The sequence below is a fragment of the Pristiophorus japonicus genome, chromosome 21, assembly GCF_044704955.1.
Source record: "Pristiophorus japonicus isolate sPriJap1 chromosome 21, sPriJap1.hap1, whole genome shotgun sequence".
Lineage (NCBI taxonomy): Eukaryota > Metazoa > Chordata > Chondrichthyes > Pristiophoridae > Pristiophorus > Pristiophorus japonicus.
Genome location: NC_091997.1, coordinates 7402130 through 7420376, shown reverse-complemented (window position 1 = coordinate 7420376; position 18247 = coordinate 7402130). Strand labels below are relative to the sequence as shown.

The 18247-nt window shown below is 45.7% G+C and overlaps 1 protein-coding gene across 2 annotated transcripts in view; it reads right to left on the bottom strand.

Annotated features, from left to right (window-relative positions):
- Positions 1 to 99, bottom strand: part of LOC139233795 (V-type proton ATPase 116 kDa subunit a 1) — a 78732-nt gene extending 78633 nt beyond the window's left edge. For both annotated transcript variants that reach the window (XM_070864327.1, XM_070864328.1), the window contains exon 1: positions 9 to 99. The gene's annotated coding sequence lies outside the window, so the exon portion shown is untranslated. The remainder of the gene's footprint in view (positions 1 to 8) is intronic.
- Positions 100 to 18247: the final 18148 nt, after the last annotated feature.

Below are 18247 nucleotides of genomic sequence, written 5' to 3'. Positions count from 1 at the left end.
TTATTTACCCAAGCCCTCGGGGTTTTATTGCGCCCGCCGCAGCTGATTCCCGGCCCGACAGATGGCGAAGCCGCGCTGTGCGCGCGCGTGTGCGTGCGCGCTCGCTCACGTTAACGCCGTCTCGCCCCACCTGTGTCACCGGGAAAATGGGAGGGTGCGTGTGCGTGTGTGTGTGTGTGTGTGTGTGCGTGCGCGGGCACCGGCGCGCGCTCCTTGCCGCCCGCCTCTGCTGCGGTGCGCGTGTACGCCCCGCGCCTCTGAAATCATGTGTTTACTGCAACAACAACAACAACAACAACTTTTATTTATATAGTGTCTTTAAGATAGTAACATTTACACTGCAGAATTCTCTACCCCCCCCCCCCCCCCCCCACCACTGCTGGGGAGTGATTGTATTTTAAAAAGAAAAAAAAAAAGACTTATTTATATCGCGCCTTTCACGACCACCCGGACGTCTCAAAAGCGCTTTGCAGCCAATGAAGTACTTTTGGAGTGTGCGCACTGTTGTAACGTAGGAAACGCGGCAGCCAATTTGCGCACAAGCAAGCTCCCACAGACAGCAATGTGGTAATGACCAGATAATCTGCTTTTTTTTTTGCTGTGTTGATTGAAGGATAAATATTGGCCAGAACACCAGGGATAACTCCCGTGCCCTTCTTCGAAATACTGCCATGGGATCTTTTACACCCACTTGAGAAAAGGTTACTGCAGAAGATAAAGGTACGCGGAGTCAGAGGAAATGTATTAGCATGGATAGAGAATTGGCTGGCGAACAGAAAGCAGAGAGTCGGGATAAATGGGTCCTTTTCGGGTTGGAAATCAGTGGTTAGTGGTGTGCCACAGGGATCGGTGCTGGGACCACAACTGTTTACAATATACATAGATAACCTGGAAGAGGGGACAGAGTGTAGTGTAACAAAATTTGCAGATGACACAAAGATTAGTGGGAAAGCGGATTGTGTAGAGGACACAGAAAGGCTGCAAAGAGATTTAGATAGGTTAAGCAAATGGGCTAAGGTTTGGCAGATGGAATACAATGTCGGAAAGTGTGAGGTCATCCACCTTGGGAAAAAAAACAGTAAAAGGGAATATTATTTGAATGGGGAGAAATTACAACATGCTGCGGTGCAGAGGGACCTGGGGGTCCTTGTGCATGAAACTCTTTTAGAGTCTACCTGCAAAACATAAACATTAAACTGTGCCACCCGACCTGGGTGACACACCAGACATTTACAAGGCCCTTTTTTCCTTTTTTTTTTTGTGTTTTTCTTTTTTTTTTTGGGTTTTTTTTTTTGGGCACTAAAATCACAATTTTCCCCAGTGCCCCCTATAAAAGGGAAGGGGGACACTAAAAGCACCGGCAATTAAAACAAATTAAACTTTAAAACGTAAAGTCAAATTAAAATTTGGTTGCCGGGCGTGATGATGCACTCCAGTCCCTCCGGTGCCCACCTCTCGTCCTTGTGCATGAATCCCAAAAGGCTAGTTTGCAGGTGCAGCAGGTAATCAGGAAGGCGAATGGAATGTTGGCCTTCATTGCGAGAGGGATGGAGTACAAAAGCAGGGAGGTCCTTCTGCAACTGTATAGGGTATTGGTGAGGCCGCACCTGGAGTACTGCGTGCAGTTTTGGTCACCTTACTTAAGGAAGGATATACTAGCTTTAGAGGGGGTACAGAGACGATTCACGAGGCTGATTCCGCAGATGAGGGGGTTATCTTATGATGATAGATTGAGTAGACTGGGTCTTTACTCGTTGGAGTTCAGAAGAATGAGGGGTGATCTTATAGAAATATTTAAAATCATGAAAGGGATAGACAAGATAGAGGCAGAGAGGTTGTTTCCACTGGTCGGGGAGACTAGAACTAGGGGGCACAGCCTCAAAGTACGGGGGAGCCAATTTAAAACCGAGTTGAGAAGGAATTTCTTCTCCCAGAAGTTTGTGAATCTGTGGAATTCTCTGCCCAAGGAAGCAGTTGAGGCTAACTCATTGAATGTATTCAAGCCACAGATAGATAGATTTTTAACCAATAAGGGAATTAAGGGTTACGGGGAGCGGGCGGGTAAGTGGAGCTGAGTCCACGGCCAGATCAGCCATGATCTTGTTAAATGGCGGAGCAGGCTCGAGGGGCTAGATGGCCTACTCCTGTTCCTAATTCTTATGTTCTTATGAGAGCAGACGGGATCTCGGTTTAACGTCTCATCCGAAAGATGGCATCTCCAACACTGCAATGCTCCCTCAGCACTGCACTGGAGTGTCAGCCTAGATTTTTGTGCTCAAGTCCCTGGAGTGGGATTTGAACCCACAACCTATTTGCGTACAACAAAATGAAAACAACTGTAAAGCATTGTTAAACAAACAAATTGCAACATACCCTGCACATGCTAACTCACAACACCCACGAAAGTAACCAATGGCTTTTTTTAAAAGAAAATGTTGAAAACACTCATCCAGGTCCCACAACATCTGTGAAAGCTGACACCCTCCCAGAAAAAAAATGCTAACTCAATAAACAATGTGCAATTGAAACACAGCCCTAAATAAAAGTCTACAAGGTGGGTGAATGAATGAAATTATTTTTATTACTGTACATTGGATTTCAGGAATTATATTAGTGTTTTGGATCCAGGCCTCAGTTTGTTTTTCTGTGAAAACTAAAACCCAACGACCTGACGTGTGACATTCGGAAGAATGAATTACAATGGGGGTGCAGTGTGACGTGGGCGTGTACTTAAGCTGCAGTTATACCTAATATTCCATCAGATGTATTATAAAGGAAAAGAAAGTACACAATAGTATAACTTTTACAGCGGTGGATTTAGAATTTTTTGAAGGGGGAAATTAGTTCTCTTTGTGCAAAATGTGCTTTCTAAAGGGGTAAGGGATGTTTCCCCAGGAAATAATGATTTAAAAAAATATTTTTTTACTGCACCTTCTAACATCATGAAGTATGCTATGGCTTTGTCTGCTTTTGCTGTGATTTCTCTCTCCCATATAAATTTCTATTTTGTTTTGTCCTGCTGTTAAAATTCAGCCTAAATGTGCATCTTTCTGTCTTTCAAGTTAAACCAAGGCCCGCCTCTCATCTAAGGTGGACGTAGAAGATTCCATGTCATTATTTTGAGGAAAAGCAGAGAAGTTCTCCTATTGGCCTGGCTAATTTTTATCCCTCAACCAACATGACTAAAAAGAGATGATCTCATCATTTATCTCTGTTTGTGGGATCTTGATGTGCATAAATAGGTTGCTGCATTACCCTACATTATAACAGTGACTGCACTTTAAAAGTACTTCATTGGCTGTAAAGTCCTGAGCTGGTGTAAGGCACTATATAAATGTAAATTAGTTCTCTTTTTTTCTGTCACCCTCCACGCATGAGTTCAATTTTTTTCGGCCTATATGCAATGCCACGGGACTTCAATTAGTTAAATTAGAAAGTTCAACACAATCCAAAATGATTGAAACAAGTAAAACTTCAAAATAATATGCGCTGCATTCTATTGGGGTGGGGAATGCCTTTGAAAAACCTTTATTCTGTAACCATTAAGTTAATCTGTGGTGTAAGTTTAGAATCAAATGATCCCAGTGACTTTCTATCCAGTGTTGTTAATATTTTACTGATGGCCACCATCACTATGTTTTCACCTTTGAAATAGATCTGTTTACCTTTATTTTCAGCAATTTCAATTGCTGCTTCCTTTTACTTTTTGAGCAACCTCACATTTTTAGTAAATTGAATTCCTGCCACTGCTTCTTCCATGCAGCATATGTTATAGTGTCTGAACATTAAATAAAACCACGCTCAACAAATATTTTTGTAAGACAGAAATGACAACTGAGTGTATTGTTGGCTCATATCACTTGTGAATTCTGATGCCTAGAAACTGTTCCCTGCCCACCAATAGGCAACATACACTCCTATATACCAATACTTTTTCATATTTACTTTGGCCCATACTATAACTTAATACTCATTCGCCAGAATGTTTTATTCAATAATGTGTTGGAGCATGATAAAATGGATAGCTGTGACTCAGTCCTGTAAATAGGACAGGAATGCTAAAAATACAAGCTGCATCTACTTTCATTATCAATGACAATATCGCCGGGAGATCGAGGCCCTGATAAAAAGGCGCGGGGAGTCGGAGGAGCAACACACACCGGGAGATTGAGGCCAAAGATAAAGCAAAAAAGTTTAAAAAATCGAAGCATGACGTCACAGCCAAGTGGGTAAGTGATTGGCTGGATGATTGGTGAGTAGTTTTTCTTTTTTCTTTTTCTTTATCTTTTTTCTTTATCTTATCAGTAAGAAACTTTTGGCATTGTTGCCAAATTAAGTTAAACTAAGAGTTAAGTCATGGCAGGAGAGCCCAGACCCATGTCATGCTCCTCCTGTGCTATGTGGGAAATCAGGGACACTGGAAGTGTGTCCAGCTGTAGCTCCTGACAGACCGCATTGCAGCACTGGAGCTGCGCATGGATTCACTCTGGAGCATCCGTGATGCTGAGGATGTTGTGAATAGCATGTTTAGTGAGTTGGTCACACCGCAGGTAAAGGTTACACAGGCAGATAGGGAATGGGTGACCAGCAGGAAGAGCACTGGAAGGAAGGTAGTGCAGGGGTCCCCTGCGGTCATCTCCCTCCAAAACAGATATACCATTTTGGATACTGTTGAGGGAGATGGCTCATCTGGGGGAGGCAGCAGCAGCCAAGTTCATGGCAGTAGGGGTAACTCTGCTGCACAGGAGGGCAGAAAAAAGAGTGGGAGAGCTATAGTGGGAGGGGATTCTATTGCAAGGGGAATAGATAGGCGTTTCTGTGGCCGCAATCGAGACTCCAGGATGGTATGTTGCCTCCGTGGTGCAAGGGTCAAGGATGTCTTGGAGTGGCTGCAGGGCATTCTGGAGGGGGAGGGTGAACAGCCAGTTGTCGTGGTGCATATAAGTACCAATGATATAGGTAAAAAATGGGATGAGGTCCTACAAGCTGAATTTAGGGAGCTAGGAATTCAATTAAAAAGTAGAACCTCAAAGGTAGTAATCTCAGATTGCTACCAGTGCCACATGCTAGTCAGAGTAGAAATAGCAGGATAGTTAAGATGAATACCTGGCTTGAGGAATGGTGCAAGAGGGAGGGACTCAAATTCCTGGGACATTGGAACCGGTTCTGGGGGTGGTGGGACCAGTACAAACCGGACGGTCTGCACCCGGGCAGGACCAGAACCAATGTCCTAGAGGAAGTGTTTGCTAGTGCTGTTGGGGAGGAGTTAAACTAATATGGCAGGGGGATGGGAATCTATGCAGGGAGACAGAGGGAAGTAAAATGGAGGCAGAAGCAAAAAGTAGAAAGGAGATAAGGAAAAGTGGAGGGCAGAGACATCAAAGGCAAAAATCAAAAAGGGCCATATTACAACATAATTCTAAAGGGACAAAGAGTGTTAAAAAAAACAAGCCTGAACGCTCTGTGTCTCAATGCGAGGAACATTCGTAATAACGTGGATAAATTGACTGCGCAGATATCTGTTAATGGATATGATGTAATTGGGATTACGGAGACATGGCTCCAGGGTGACCAAGGCTGGGAACTCAACATCTAGGGGTATTCAATATTCAGGAAGGATGGACAGAAAGAAAAAGGAGGTGGGGTAGCGTTGCTGGGTAAAGAGGAAATTAACGCAATAGTAAGGAAGGACATTAGCTTGGATGATGTGGAATCTGTATGGGTAGAGCTGCAGAACACCAAAGGGCAGAAAATGCTAGTGGGAGTTGTGTACAGACCACCAAACATTGGAATTAAGTTGGGGATGGCATCAAATAGGAAATTAGGGATGCATGCAATAAGGGTACAGCAGTTATCATGGTTGACTTTAATCTATATATAGATTGGGCTAACCAAACTGGTAGCAATGCGGTGGAGGAGGATTTCCTGGAGTGTATAAAGGATGGTTTTCTAGACCAATATGTTGAGGAACCAACTAGAGAGCTGGCCATCCTAGACTGGGTGTTGTGTAATGAGAAATGATTAATTAGCAATCTTATTGTGCGAGGCCCCCTGGGGAAAAGTGACCATAATATGGTAGAATTTTTCATTAAGATGAAGAGTGACACAGTTAATTCAGAGACTAGGGTCCTGAACTTAAAGAAAGGTAACTTCGATGGTATGAGAAGTGAATTGGCTAGGATAGACTGGCGAATGATACTTAAAGGGTTGACGGTGGATAGGCAATGGCAGACATTTAAAGATCACATGGATGAACTTCAACAATTGTACATCCCTGTCTGGCGTAAAAATAAAACAGGGAAGATGGCTCAACCATGGCTAACAAGGGAAATTAGGGATAGTGTTAAATCCAAGGAAGAGGCAAATAAATTGGCCAGAAAAAGCAGCAAACCTGAGGACTGGGAGAAATTTAGAATTCAGCAGAGGACAAAGGGTTTAATTAGAAGGAGGAAAATAGTGTATGAGAATAAGCATGCAGGGAACATAAAAACTGACTGTAAAAGCTTCTATAGATATGTGAAGAGAAAAAGATTAGTGAAGACAAATGTAGGTCCCTTGCAGTCAGAATCAGGTGAATTTATAATGGGGAACAAAGAAATGGCAGACCAATTGAACAAATACTTTGATTCTGTCTTCACTGAGGAAGACAAAAATAACCTTCCGGAAATACTAGGGGACCGAGGGTCTAGCGAGAAGAACGAACTGAAGGAAATCCTTATTAGTCAGGAAATTGTGTTGGGGAAATTGATGGGATTGAAGGCCGATAAATCCCCAGGGCCTGATAGGCTGCATCCCAGAGTACTTAAGGAAGTGGCCCTAGAAATAGTGGTTGCATTGGTGGTCATTTTCCAACATTCTGTAGACTCTGGATCAGTTCCTATGGATTGGAGGATAGCTAATGTAACCCCACTTTTTAAAAAAGGAGGGCGAGAAAACAGGGAATTATCGACCGGTTAGCCTGACATCGGTGGTGGGGAAAATGTTGGAATCAATTATTAAAGATGTAATAGCAGCGCATTTGGAAATCAGTGACAGGATCGGTCCAAGTCAGCATGGATTTATGAAAGGGAAATCATGCTTGACAAATCTTCTAGGATTTTTTGAGGATGCAACTAATAGAGTGGACAACGGAAAACCAGTGGATGTGGTGTATTTGGACTTTCAAAAGGTTCTTAACAAGGTCGCATACAAGAGATTAGTGTGCAAAATTAAAGCACATGGTATTGGGGGTAATGTATTGACGTGGATAGAGAATTGGTTGGTAGACAGGAAGCAAAAAGTAGGAATAAACGGGTCCTTTTCAGAATGGCAGGCAGTGACTAGTGGGGTACCGCAAGGTTCAGTGCTGGGACTCCAGCTACTTACGATATGCATTCATGATTTAGATGAAGGAATTGAATGTAATATCTCCAAGTTTGCAGATGACACGAAGCTGGGTGGCGGTGTGAGCTGTGAGGAGGATGCTAAGAGGCTGCAGGGTGACTTGGACAGGTTAGGTGAGTGGGCAAATGCATGGCAGATGCGGTATAATGTAGATAAATGTGAGGTTATCCACTTTGGTGGCAAAAACAGGAAGGTAGAATATTATCTGAATGGTTACAGATTAGGAAAAGGAGAGGTGCAATGAGACCTGGATGTCATGGTACATCAGTCATTGAAAGTTGGCATGCAGGTACAGCAGGCGGTGAAGAAGGCAAATGGCAAATGGCATTCATAGCGAGAGGATTTGAGTATGGGAGCAGGGAGGTCTTACTGCAGTTGTACAGGGTCCTGATGAGGCCACACCTTGAATATTGTTTTGGTTTCCTAATCTGAGGAAGGACATTCTTGCTGTTGAGGGAGCACAGTGAAGGTTCACCAGACTCATTCCCAGGATGGCAAGACTGACATATGAAGAAAGACTGGATCGACTCGGCTTATATTCAATGAAATTTAGAAGAATGAGAGGGGCTCTCATAGAAACATATAAAATTCTGACAGGATTGAACAGGTTAGATGCAGGAAGAATGTTCCCCGATGTTCGGGAAGTCCAGAACCAGGAGTCACAGTCTAAGGATAAGTGGTAAGCCATTTAGGACCGAGATGAGGAGAAACGTATTCACTCAGAGAATTGTGAACCTGTGGAATTCTCTACCACAGAAAGTTGTTGAGGCCAGTTCGTTAGATATATTCAAAAGGGAATTAGATGTGGCCCTTACAGCTAAAGGGATCAAGGCGAATGGAGAGAAAGCAGGAATGGGGTACTGAAGTTGCATGATCAGCCATGATCACATTGAATGGTGGTGCAGGCTCGAAGGGCAGAATCGCCTGTTCCTGCACCTATTTTCTATGTTTCTATGTTTCGGTGATTTATTTTTGAATATGTAGAAATTTGAATATTACAGTTGGGCTATCCTATCAGATTTGCAACTTACAGGATAGGAAATGCTTTTGTTTTTGTCACTGATCCAACACATCTTCTGCACGCTTTCTCAGTGTGCTGCATGAGGCTTTCGTTGTGGTTGTGCAGATACTCTAAATTAGCCGAATGCAATTTCCAATCGGATGCTCTAGTGCTTTACCTAAAACACGTTAGATCTGAAATGATTCGAATTCAAAGCAATTCATGTTAATCTGCGAATCCAGCCTGACTCAATGAAATGCGGGGACCAAAAACTCTCCCTGTGTAAGTAAATGATGAATAGGTTGAAATGGCTTCCTGATCTACAGAGTACAAAGTTCATCCCTCAAACTGTGTTAATTTACAAGATGCATGAGCTGTGCAATCTTATCTCTTTCCGTCTCCTGTGACATTCTGGGTGGTGCTTTTACAGAACCGATCATATGAACTCAGTATCCAACTACTGTAATCTGATGAGACCTTGGGCTAGACTTTCCACTAGGTGGCTAAAGCCCCCAAAAATGGGCCTTGTTCCAGCGATGTGGGACGTATCGCCCGTGCTGATCGCCAGCACAGACCCATTTTTTTTTTTGCGATTTTCCACTCGGCCTTACCCCGTCAATGTCAAATGGGCGATCTGATTTTTCGGCAATCTCACGATTGCCTAAAGAAAACACAAGTCAATTAAGAAAAAAAAGCTTTCCTAGCAACGCAGTACTGCGCATGTGTTGCTTGATTTTTTTTTAGGTTGATTTTTTTTTAAAGTTTGATTTTCTTTGCCGTGTTTTGAGAGGTCAGGGGTCATTGCACATGCTCAGAAGCTCTGTGAGGGTCTGGGAGAGAGAGAGAGAGAAGAAAGGAGAAAGGAGAAAGGATTTTCTGGATTGTTTGAATTTTTCTGCTAATATTACATGTATTTTGAATTTTTTTCGCATTTTAACAAATTTTAAATACTGATAATACTACTTAGAATTTAATTTAAAAATTTATCATCGGCATTTTATTCTTTGAAAATGGAGGGATCAATTGAAAGGTGAAGGGCCAAGTCCTTCAGTGAGGAGGCCAATGAGGCCCTCGTGAATATAGTCAGCACGAGGTGGGAGGATCTGACACAGGGTGGGCATGGGAAACCTCCACCCCATGCATATAGAAGGATTTGGGCAGAGATTGCTGACGTGGTCACATCGGCAGTGCCACAAAAGATGGAACAGCCTACTGGCAGCTGCCAGAGTAAGTTGAAATTTATATTTGAAATCATCCATATGTATTATCTAATGATGAATGGAAATTGTAACTAGAATCTGCAATGTTATTTCATTACATTTAAACATAACTAAATTATGAATAAATTTATGCACCCCAGCATAAAGTTGAATGTTATAGTATGAAATGTTTTATTCCTATGCAATGTAATGCAAATTTTTAGTTGAACATTTAAATCTGTCAGTCTTAAATGTTTATTGCCAAATCCATTTGCTCATGCCGTGCAATGTTATCTTATCATTTACAGAAGAAGATATCTATCAACCACCGAGAGCAATGCAGGACGGCCGGGGGCTCTGCCATGCTCCAGTCTTTAAGTGCATACGAGGAGCTTGCGGTGGCCTTGGTGTGGCCTGAAAGCTGTTCGGTCACAACCCGTGTTGCGGCCGAACCCACCCTTGAGTCACGTGAGTAATGAGAACTGTGCATTGTGCAATGTGTGAATCATTAGTAAATACTATATATATCTTAGTTATGCATGTAATGTTATGCAATTATAATGTAATTTGATATATAATTGTGATGTACTATTGATCTTCGAATGAGGTCATGTTAGGCCTGATGATCCCTTGTGCGTATGGGGTAATGGAAAACATTGTAATGTTTTGAGTTCTTGAAAAATTGAGATGTATTGATTTGAATTGTTAAACGTTATTTATAAATTTAATTTCTCTTCCAAAGGTCAAGTGTCTGTGGAATCAGTGGACACATCCACTGATCCTTCAGGAACTTCGCAGTAGGAAGAGGCAGAAGAGGAGCCACATTGCAGACCCCTGCTGCTGTGCATGAACAGGAGGAGGAGGAGGAAGAAGATTTTTTTTGTGGGGGGCGGGGGGAACAACCTGCGGCCATCTCTTTTGAGATGGATGAGGCACCGGGAGCAAGCGGTGTGCAGGTGATGACGCCAAGGTGCGTGACATTGTACACGCCGACCCCACGGAGATCCGGTCAGCATGCTATGCAATCGCCTACCACGGAGGACCAGACAGAGATCGGTCGCGACCTTATCCAGGGGTTCGCGGGTTTCTCATCAAATTGGAGCCAGTTCTCCACAATCTGGAGCGAGTTCTGCACGTGCTTCTCCAGCTGGTCTTCTGAGCATTCACAGACTGCTCGGGAGACGTTGGAGGCGATTAGGCAGCAGACCTACGGCACGCGTTGCTGGCTGAACACGGCGCTGCACCCCAAGGTGTCGTGTCCGCTCGCAACGAGACCCCGAGCACGCAAGCGAGTATGGAGGACACAGTTCCTCCTGACTCGGAAGTGGAGCCTGAGGTTTCTGCTTCCGCTCCGTCACCTCCACCACGGCAGGAAGTCTTGCCGTCACAAACTGCACAACGCGTTCGTGTCGGTCTGCGTAGACCAAAACGGGCGGGTGGGGTGCGAACACGGGGTGGGACAGGATCTGCAGGGAAACGTGGGCGCAGGTAGGGAGGGGGAGTGTTTTTCAAAAGTTCCAAAAATGTAATTGTTACTTAAATGTTCACTTGTTATTATTACTTAAATGTTCAATTTCTTCATGTTATAACGTTTTGGGGATTTGAGGGAAGGGTTGGTGCGGGGGGGCGGCGAGTTGGAGGGAGGGTGTTGTTCATTAGTTTACAAAAAAATTTCTATCTTTGTTCATAAAAAAAATTAATTCAACAACTTTTGTGCCTTCTCTCTTAGTTACATTAGTTTTCAAATGTACAGTTTTCATGCATATTTGTTTTTTTATTCTGTTATTATACCAGTACTTTTACTTTTCCAGTACTTTAAACTTTACTTAAACTAATTCAGATGATAGGCCAGTGCAGGAAAGACAACAAGGAAACCCCACGCAAATGAAACTTTTGATTAACCGTAACTGTAATTGAACGTTTGAATATCCACAATTAATAGTTCATTCAAAGCGTTCATTAATGAGCTGCTGACGCAAAAGCTCAGCGGCCGTATACCTGCCACTGGCTACTGGTCTTTGGGAGAGGTGTGGTGGTACCGGTGCTAGATCGCCAGCTGATTAAGCTCCCCGATGTCCTCGCCCGCGTCCTCTCCCACCTGTTCCTCCTCTTCATCTTTGCCGGCTGCCTCTTCTGTCTCATCTCCTTCTGGAGGTGGACCTGCAGCATGATCTGGTATTACTTGTCCTCTCTTTATAGCTAGGTTATGCAGCATGCAACACACCACAATAAACTCTGCTACCTGATCAGGGTGGTACTGGAGGCTGCCTCCAGAATGATCCAGGCAGCTGAAACATTGCTTTAGGACTCCAATTGTCTTTTCAACGATGTTGCGAGTCGCTATGTGACCTTCATTATACCATTTCTGTGCTTCAGTGACGGGATTACGCAGAGGGGTCATCAGCCAACTTGCAAGGCCATATCCTTTATCCCCCAGCATCCAACCGTGACCTTCTGGCTGATTGACAAACAGGTCAGGGATAGCACTTTCACGTAAGATGTGCGCATCATGGATGCTGACAGGAAATGTAGCATTCACTGTTAAAATTGTTTGATTGTGGTCGACAACAAGCTGCACATTTAGTGAGTGGAACCCCTTTCTGTTACGAAACACCTCCGCGTTCTTTCAGGGTGCTTTCAGGGCAATGTGCATGCAGTCTATTGCTCGCTGCACCTTGGGGAAGTCTGCTATTCCCGAGAAACCCAAAGCCCTCTCGGTCTGTGCCTCCCTGGTCACTGGGAAGCTTATGAAGTCCATCGTGCGAGCGTAAAGGGCTTCAGTCACCTGTCGAATGCAGCAGTGTGTAGCGTGCTGAGAGATAATGCAGATGTCGCCAACTGAAGCCTGAAAAGATCCCGATGTGTAGAAGGCTAGGGCAGCAATAACCTTCACCTCAACGGGCAGTGCGGTTCTGATGGTGCTGGAAGGCTGCAGATCATCCTTGATGAGTTGACATATCTCATCGATGACCTCCTTCCGGAATCGCAGTCTCCTAAGACAAGCATTTTCAGACACGTTCAGGTAAGATTGCTTTTCCAAGTACCTTCGTTGGCTATACGGTCTCCTCCTCTGTCTTCGTCTCCGTCTATGCATTACTGTGCCACCTCTTCGATTGATCCTTTCTATTGTGTTCCTAACACAGATGAGACTGTACACAGGGAGGTTAAAGTAACAGTGACCTCGGTCTTTAATAAGACACTCCAGAGTGAGGAACAGGCATTAGGGGCCGGCTTATATACAGTGCTCCCAAGGGATGCTGGGATCCCTTGGGACTTCAGGGGATGCGCTCCCTGGTGGCGGAACATGGGAGTGCATGCTTTACAGATACACAACATCACTCCCCACCAAAGTCAAAGTGAAAACTATTTACAAGGTGAGGCGGTCGGGAGCCTTTCTTTCCTGGTGGACCGCCTCGGTACAAATGTCTGTTCTGGTGTGTTGGCTGTGCCCTCGCTGGGCTGGCGTGTTGTTGGCCCTGCAGGGCTGCTGGGTGAGCCTGGCCTTGCTGGGCTGTTGGGCGTGATGGGTTCAATTTCATGGTCCGGGGTGGTGTCGTTGATCCTTTGGGTGTGTGTTGTGGGCTCGTAAAAGGTGGTGTCTGCTGTGGGTTGTTCAGGGCAGTCTGTGAACCACAGTCTCGTTTGGTCCAGGTTCTTTCTGCAAATTTGTCCATTGTCCAGTTTGACGACAAACACTCGACTCCCTTCTTTAGCTATCACCATGCCCGTGATCCACTTGGGACCATGTCTATAGTTTAGAACATACACAGGGTCATTCAGATCAATTTCCCGTGACACAGTGGAGCGACCATCCTTTACGTTTTGTTGCTGCCGCCTGCTTTCTACCTGATCATGCAGGTTGGGGTGGAGCAGCGAGAGTCTGATTTTAAGTGTCCTTTTCATGAGTAGCTCAGCCGGGGGCACCCCTGTGAGCGAGTGAGGTCTCGTGCGGTAGCTGAGCAGTACTCGGGACAGGCGGGTTTGGAGTGAGCCTTCTGTGACTCGTTTAAGGCTCTGTTTGATTGTTTGTACTGCCCGCTCTGCCTGCCCATTGGAGGCTGGTTTAAACGGGGCCGAGGTGACATGTTTGATCCCATTGCGGGTCATGAATTATTTAAATTCGGCATTGGTGAAACATGGCCCGTTGTCACTGACCAGTATGTCAGGCAGGCCGTGGGTGGCAAACATGGCCCTCAGGCTTTCAATGGTGGCGGTGGCGGTGCTTCCAGACATTATTTCACATTCAATCCATTTTGAAAAGGCATCCACCACCACCAGGAACATTTTACTGAGAAATGGGCCCGCATAGTCGACATGGATCCTCGACCATGGTCTGGAGGGCCAGGACCACAAACTTAGTGGTGCCTCTCTGGGCGCATTGCTCAACTGAGCACACACGCTGCATTGCCGTACACAAGACTCTAAGTCAGAGTCAATACCGGGCCACCACACGTGGGATCTGGCTATCACTTTCATCATTACTATACTCACGTGTGTGCTGTGGAGATCCAAGATGAACGTCTTCCTGTCCTTTTTGGGTAGCACTACGCGATTACCCCACAACAGGCAGTCTGCCTGAATAGACAGCTCGTCCTTTTGCCGCTGGAACGGCTTGATTGGCTTTTGAATTTCAACGGGGATGCTGGCCCAGCTCCCATGCAGTACACAGTTTTTTACTAGGGACAGCAGAGGATCTTGGCTGGTCCAAGTCCTAATCTGTCCGGCCGTGACAGGTGATTTATCATTTTCAAACGTTTCCATGACCATCAACATTCTGCGGGCTGCGCCACCATCAACAAGTTTGCAGGCTGCGCCATTTCCACCCCCGTGGTGGGCAATGGTAGCTGACTGAGAGCATCTGCGCAGTTCTCGGTGCCTGGCCTGTGGCGGATGGTATAGTTATATGCTGATAGCGCGAGTGCCCACCTTTGTATGCGGGCTGAGGCATTAGTATTTATCCCCTTGTTTTCAGCGAACAGGGATATGAGGGGCTTGTGATCGGTTTCCAGCTCAAATTTGAGGCCAAACAGGTACTGATGCATTTTCTTTACCCCGAACACACACGCTAATGCCTCTTTCTCAATCATGCTGTAGGCCCTCTCGGCCTTAGACAAGCTCGTGGAGGCATAGGCGACAGGTTGCAACTTCCCCGCAGTGTTAGCTTGTTGTAATATACACCCGACTCCATACGACGACGCGTCACATGCTAGCACAAGTCTTTTACACGGGTTATACAATACAAGCAGCTTGTTGGAGCAAAAAATGTTTCTGGCTTTCTCAAAAGCAATTACTTGTTTTTTTCCCCATACCCAGTTCTCACCTTTACGCAATAACACATGTAGGGTCTCTAAGAGGGTGCTTAACCCCGGTAAGAAGTTACCAAAATAATTGAGGAGTCCCAGGAACGACCGCAGCTCCGTGACATTCTGTGGCCTGGCACGTTCCTGATAGCCTCTGTCTTGGCGTCTGTGGGCCGAATACCGTCTGCCACGATCTTTCTCCCCAAAAACTCCATGTTGCCATGAAGACATATTTCGACCTCTTCAGCCGCAGCCCTACGCGATCCAGTCGCTGGAGGACTTCCTCCAGGTTTTGTAGGTGCTCAGTAGTGTCCCGACCTGTGACCAATATGTCGTCCTGAAAAACCACCGTGTGTGGTACCGACTTGAGTAAGCTCTCCATGTTTCTCTGCAAGATCGCTGCAGCCGACCGAATTCCAAACTGGCATCTGTTGTAGATGAACAGTCCCTTGTGTGTGTTGATGCAAGTGAGGCCCTTCGAAGACTTCTCCAGCTCCTGAATCATGTAGGCCGAAGTCAGGTCGAGCTTGGTGAATGTCTTGCCTCCTGCCAGCGTCGCAAATAGGTCGTCTGCCTTAGGTAGCGGGTATTGGTCCTGTAGCGAGAAACGATTAATAGTTACTTTATAATCGCCGTAAATCCTGACTGTGCCATCACTTTTGAGTACTGGGACAATCAGGCTGGCCCACTCGCTGAATTCCACTGGGGAGATGATGCCCTCGCTTTGCAACCTGTCCAGCTCGATTTCCACTCTCTCCCTCATCATGTGAGGTACCACTTGCGCCTTGTGGTGGATGGGTCGTGCCTCTGGGACCAAGTGGATCCGCACCTTTGCCCCGGAAAAGTTTCCAATGCCTGGCTCAAAAAGGGAAGGAAATTTGTTAAGAACCTGGGTACATGAGGCCTCATCAACATGTAATAGCGCTCGGATGTCATCCCAGTTCCAGCGGATTTTGCCCAGCCAGCTCCTTCCAAGCAGTGTGGGGCCATCGCCCGGGACAATCCAGAATGGCAGTTCGTGCACTGTGCCCTTGTAGGTGACCCTGACCATGGCGCTGCTCAGGACAGTGATGAGCTCTTTGGTCTCAGTTTCGTGTGGATGGGGCTCAGTGCTGCTCTGAGTGCCTTTTTGCACCACAGTCTCTCAAGCATCTTTTTACTCATGATGGATTGGCTAGCGCCAGTGTTCAGTTCCATGGCTACGGGTAAGCCATTCAATTTTACATTTAGCATTTTAGGTGGACATTTCGTTGAAAATGTGTGCACCCTGTGTACTTCAGCATCTGCCTCCTCTCTCTGAGGCTCAAAATTGCTTTGATTCACCATGGACCGATCTTCCTCTGCCACGTAGTAGTTAGCAGGTATTGCAGAGCTTGCAGCTCGTCTGCAAGCTTGTTGGAGATGCCACATTGTTCCACAGCTCTTGTAAACATACCCTTTGAAACAGCATGAATAGGCTGAATGGAAGCCTCCACCACGCCAACAAGGTGTGAATTGCCTTGCATTCATCCTTTGTTGCAGACTTTGAATCATCTGGGTCACCTGAGACCTGCTGGCAATTACAGACTCGTGGTTTCTGCCTGTACATTTCTGCTCGCAAACACAGTTCCAGTTAATTTATGAATATTGCTAGCACTTGTGTGCTGAGAGATTTGTTTGGTGTTATCACTGGTGGACATAAACGCCTGTGTTATCGCAATGGCCTTACTGAGGGTCGATGTCTCTACAGTCAAAAGTTTTCGTAGGATGGTCTCGTGGCCAATGTCCAGTACAAAAAAGTCTCTGAGCATCTGCTCCAGGTAGCCATCAAACTCACATTGTTCTGCAAGTCGCCTTAGCTTGGCGACGTAGCTCGCCATTTCCTGACCTTCAGATCGCTGGCACGTGTAGAACCGATACCTCGCCATCAGCACGCTCTCCCTCGGGTTAAGATGCTCCCGAACCAGTGTACACAGCTCCTCATACGACTTATCTGTGGGTTTCACCGGAGCCAGAACATTCTTCATGAGGCTGTAGGTCGGTGCCCCGCAGACCGTGAGGAGGACCGCTCTCCTTTTTGCAGCACTTCCTTCTCCGTCCAGCTCGGTGGCTACAAAGTACTGGTCTAACCGTTCGACATAGACTTCCCAGTCCTCACCCTCCGAGAACTTCTCCAGGATGCCCACAGTTTGCTGCATCTTTGCATTGGATTCGTATACTCGTCACCAATTATTGTGTTCCTAACACACATGAGACTGCACACAGGGAGGTTAAAGTAACAGTGACCTCAGTCTTTATTGAGACACTCCAGAATGAGGAACAGGCCTTCGGGGCCGGCTTCTATACAGTGCTCCCAAGGGATGCTGGGATCCCTTGGGACTTCAGGGGATGTGCTCCCTGGTGGCGGAACATGGTAGTGCATGCTTTACAGGCACACAACACTTTCAGTAACCAGTGTGTGAACAATTGCAATTAAAGGCAGGGAAAGCATGGGCCCCATCACTATTGATAATTTCTTCCACTAATTTTAATAATCTCTCTACTCTATGCTCTCTAATCACTGTACTCTGCACTCTCTACGCTGAATACCAGCAGATTGATAGGTACAAACAATATCAGAAAATAACTTCACTATGTAAAAACTATTTACAAAATAATTTCAATATATAAACACATTTCCCAAAAATAACTTGATAATACCTCTTTATATTCCCTGTTCCAATATTCTGAGTACAATTAACTTTAAATTAACTCCCAGCTAATCCTGCACCCTTCCTCCAAAGTTCAAAATGGCGTCCGTAGTGCCCATTTCCTTCTCTTCGGCCCAGAAAAAGCAACTATTTCTCAGCACTCTTTTGGGCCTTGCATTGGCCCAGCGAAGTGCATGCTTGGTGCCGAAACGTGGGATGGGCTTTGTGTGGGCAATCATCTCGGCGATCAAAGTGGAAACTTAGGCACCTGTTTTTCCAGCGATATTTTCGGCCTAGTTTCCACTTTTTGCACAAAATGGGTGATAGAGGTCTGCTTTGGGCGATAGATGGGCCATAGATGGGCAATGTGAAGTGGACAGTCTAGCCCCATGTGTCTGGTGAAACTTTGGTCATTGAAGACGATGCTTGCGTTTGCACAAACTCAGAGCGAACTCCAAACCGTCATTGACACGTTCACTAAAGCGTACAAGAGACTGGGCCTTATACTAAAAATCCGTAAGACAAAGGTCCTCTACCAAATGCCTCCGCCTCACAGTACTGCCCCCAATCATCAAGATCCATGACAAGACCTTAGACAGCATGGACCACTTTCTATACCTTGGGAGCCTCCTGTCAGCGAGGACGGACATTGATGATGAAACCCAACACCGCCTTCAGTGTACCAGTGCAGCCTTT